Below are 4,962 nucleotides of genomic sequence, written 5' to 3' on the forward strand. Positions count from 1 at the left end.
ACCACCTAAAGTCTCTAAAGAACCAAACAATTTTGAATCACACGCCTAAAGAATCTAGGAGGTCAAACCACACACAAACTGTAACTTTCCGTACCAAAAGCACTAGTTGGTGATGAAATCCAACGTCGCAGAATTCAATACAGAAATGGCGGTTGGAACAGTTACCCCAACAACCTGCTTAATGAATAGACTGGCACAAGTTTCTCCACTAAACCGTCTCGAGTGAAGAGAACCCCCCAGAAAATCCAAGTGAGTCTAGTCGATGTCTGCTCTAGGTATAGTGGGATCTTCCCTCCACCATCACCTTAGGAAAGAATCCTATAGATTATGGTCACTATGGTTACCAACAGAAACAAATATACCTGGGGGAACAGTCTGTGATCTGATACACACGCAAGGGCAGAGTAGCAAGCTCAATCCCCTTGAAGGCTCCTTGACATAATCCAAGGTTTACCAACAAGTGACCCCAGGCTCCTCAACAATGGTTAATCCGAGGTTTACCGTTTTTAATACATGTATATCTGCTATCGTTCCCAATGAGGAAGGATTGATTACCCCACTGGTTCGGATATGGCATCGTGCTTGACTCCTTTAAGAGGAGCTTCCCAGAGCATAGATGTAACAATTGGAATTTATCTCCTACAACAAGATACAACTACTTGTTTGTTTTTACTATCTTGGAGAGTTAATTACTCCCTACTCCAAGATACTAGCCTAAGCTATGTTGGTGATAAAGAGCCCTAGAATTAAAAAGATTGCTAGATAGATTTTACTTTAAGCGTTATTTTTATTGGTTTTTTCTTAAGTCAAAAGGTGTGGAGATGAAACTTTATGGTGTGAAGACTTGACTCTAAAACACTAAAAATGCACTTAAGATGATAAACAATCCTTTTTTCTTCAATGAATTTCTAGCTAAAGAAAGAGTTGAGAACGCAAATGCTTGAAAAACAAATCTTTCCTTAACAAACAAATGAAAAGAAGAACTATTTTTTTTTTGTCTTTTTCAATAAACTCAAAACGAGACTACTAATTATGCTTCACGAAAAAATCCCTTTTCTTTTTCAACAATCAAAAACTACAAAAAACAAACTTTTCAAAAGATATATTTTTTTTTAAATTTTATAAAACACTCAAAACTATTAAAAAATCTAATCTTGAGATCTATAAATTCTAAAAATCTAATTGAAATAAAAGCTTACAAAATTTATTTTCAAGGATGTTTTACTTAGTTATGAGCAAACTAAGGACTAACTTGTTCAGAATAACAAATTAATCAAAAAACAACCAGCTTTTGTTTTCTTTTTAAAAATGAAATCCAAAACTTTCAAAACAAGTTCTTTCGAAGCTTCGCAAAGAGAAAAACGAGATGTATTCCTCACCAAAGGTAGATTTTACAAACAGGTCAGACTCATAAAGAAGACTAGGAAAAACCAAGGTGATCTGAGGTTTCTAAGGATTCTAAGCTCTGAGTTACTACAAAGACCAAATGAAAATCAAGCCAGGCACACAAAACTTCTAGAAATTCACCTAAACCCTAAATGCCAATGGAATTAACCTACGAAAAAATTTCTGACAAGACATGTGCAGATTTGGGCAGAGGCTAAAACATATAAACAAATCCTAGGCTTAACTGAATGAGGAAATTTTAAGTTTTTCAAAATTTTGACAGCGTCCGCAGGCCCCCAGTATAACCAGGTGCGGTACCGCTTTGTGTGTAAAGCAAAAGTGCGGGGATGTCCGCACTGTGTTACAACCAAAACGTGCGGTCCTCTTCCAAAAGCATGAAAAACAAAAAATAATTCAAAATCTAAGGAACCTACCCAATCCCACACACATCAAGCAAAAACCAGAAATAGAGAAACAGTTTCTCAAGTCAAAGTAAAAACAAAGGCAAAAACCAGAAACTCAAGTCCCCAGTAGAGTCGCCATTTTGTCGGGCAGATAAATCGTTCTTGCGGACAAGACCGATCTCCCTAGTATCTATGTATATCTAGCGACAAGCAAACCAAACAAATTCTATCTTTCTCTAAATATGCGATTTATAAATAAAAGCCAAGAGATGTTTCAGACCCTACCTCAAGTCCAGTGCTAGTTTGTGGAAGCCATGTTCCATTGATCCAAATGAGCTCCCTTTTAAAGAACCTGCAAACACAAACATGCACACATCAAATAACACCTGCATAGCCAATATAATAAACCATATTTATCATGATGATCAAGGAATTCATGAAATAAACCATAGAAGACAATTTATTTAGAAAAATGAACCTGATTGTATTAACTTTAAACAAAGAAGAACTTTACAACCTTGGTGCCTTGATGTTGTACAAGCTCCTCCTAGGGTCCAGCAAGAATCTCCTTTACTTTGACAAGTTTCACTCTCTTCCCAAAGAAGCCAAAAGGTATGTAATCTCTCCTCTCAAGCTCAAATAGGAAGTCTAAATTCCAACACCATTTACCCTAAAAAATGTTCAGCTTTCAACCTCCCTAGCAACCAACCCAATGCCTCAATTTATGGTGCAAAGGAAGGAAGTTACCAGGTCCACCTTCAAAGGGATAGAGTCCTCCTTCAAAGGGATAAGCTCCTATCATCAAGGGGTTATCTCCTTTAGTTATGGGATGCATGAACCACCTAGGAACGAACTTGCCACCTCAATATTCCTTCTAGAAGCGTCCAGAATTAATCCAAAGTGAGTTATAAATAATAAACTTGCACCTTTTTTACTTTTACAGGGGTCCGCACCCACTCCTTTAGAGACAGAGCGGGCAGGTCCGTAGGTAACATGACCAAGGGGTGCGGGACCGCAGGTAATGGTAACAGAAAGTGCGGAACCAGAGTTTTAGAGGTTTTCAAAGACTTTCTCTCATTTTTAAGGCTTGACATGAAGAGCTGAGGTTTGAGACTTGCAAAAAGAGGACAGTATGAGTGGTGAAAGATTCACACTAACTGCAAAAAGTCATGGTGACAATATTTTGTGTAACACCCAATATATAAACGACAGTATGGGGAGCATAAGTCCATGATAGCACTTATCATATCAGGGAGGAGGAATCACCCAACCTTCAATGAAAATGATAGCCACTAGTTTTAATGACGTCGGAACACATCTCTAGCCTAGACCACTAGATATGTTGTGTTAAGTTCCAAAGCATTGTTAGGTTCATTGAAATTTATTTTAAAGTTGATCTTGTTTAAAGTTTTCCTTTTAATGGTTCACCACGTGATGATGATCTGAAATTCCTAAAATGCAATCTACAATGATAAACAATCTTTGTTTATTTTGAGCAATGAAAATCCTAGCTACTAGGGAAAGAAAATAACAGTGCTTTTAAGCAAAGAGCAAAGAGCACGCACTAGTACATTTCCCTAAATCATATTTTCACACACAAAACAAAAAAATACTAAATGCAAATGCATGCACTTGTTTTCATTTTCCTTAATGTGAAAAATGCCAAAAAGGAAAACTAAATGCAACAAAGATATGAAATATTTTACTCAAAATGATATTTTCGACAATTTCTTCTTCAAAAGAGAAAGGAATACTCAACGACACTTTTCAATTTTGAATAAAAATTCTTTCTACAATTCGAGTATAAAAAAATCTAACCAAACACATGAAGAAAATCTCAATCAATTATCAAGGGAAGGAAGAATTCACGACACTTCTCTTTTTGACACAAAACGACAATTACGACAATTTTCGTATCAAAGCGACAAATCGATTTAAACAGATTTTCGACAAGGGATTGTAAATGATGAACAAACACACAAAAAACATTCACTAATCCTAATTTAATTGACACTAATGTAAGTGATGTAAGTAAGCTTCAGTAAAGAGGTGATGTTCATGTGCAGCAAAACAATTAAACAAAACTGAAAACAAGTTCAAAAAACCCTCAATTTCTAGAATGGAAAAAGAGTTCAGTCAGTCATCACACCTGGGCTTCATAGAAACAGAGATGCATCACACTTAATACACTCTAGAGGTGTGATGCATACTGAGTTACAGTGGAAGACAGTCCAATGGTGTAGGGAGCGCAACTGAAATGGGTTTTCGGTCAGATGTGCGGCTGTTTTCAATGAGTAAAGCTGAGTTTTGATGAACAATAAAGAGCAAAGTAGAGAGGAATTTCTTGAGAGGTTATTGAGCTATCAAAAGGGCATCTAGATGTTCTTGTAAGTCAAATGTTTAATTCATAAACTAAACCAGACATTGACTGAAGCAACATTCATCTACTATGCAATTACAGAGCAAGAGAAATTTGAAGGCTACCTGGCTGACTTCAGACTCTGTCTATAGTTTATAAAACAAACAATGAAAAAAAACAAACATCTGTTCATTCCCCACGAGAGTCGCTAATTTGTTTCTGGGAAAACTAGTATTCCTAAAGAATGCTAGCCCTCTAGGTTTGGCAGCTACCCTAAAAACAACAGTTTAAAGCAATTCAACGATTTCTTCTATGTGTAACAGATAAGAGAAAGATAATGGAACCAACCTGGAACTTCTGCTTAATCCCTTTCTTGCTCTCTCTCCCCTTTGACAGATCTTGCAACTCCTCCCCATACTTAATATCCTTGGAGGGTACTTTCACAAGTATAGCAACAAAAACCATCAAAGCATCATGATCTATTACAACATAAACATTACAGAATTAGATATATAATGAAAAAAAATCGCATTCACAAATGATAACATTCACAATTGCACAATCATATGGAAGAAAACTTGAAGAAATTTATTAATAGAAGGGAGAATTACGACCCAGTTGTCTGATCCAGCATCATCCTCCTAGCTTCAATCCCTCTTCACCTCATGAAATAGCAAGATCACAACAACGATACAATGATCCTTCCTCAATTACAAACTATCAACACTTCCTTGCAATTCACCATATTACAGCCTCTAGATCTCTTGAATTGGAGATCCATTTATAGATGTGTGTAAGGGTGTGAGTCATCCA

This window comes from Pinus tabuliformis, chromosome 3_2 (genome assembly GCF_031772625.1).
Source record: "Pinus tabuliformis cultivar Carrire ecotype Pingquan chromosome 3_2, CPIR1, whole genome shotgun sequence".
Classification (NCBI taxonomy): Eukaryota; Viridiplantae; Streptophyta; class Pinopsida; order Pinales; family Pinaceae; genus Pinus; species Pinus tabuliformis.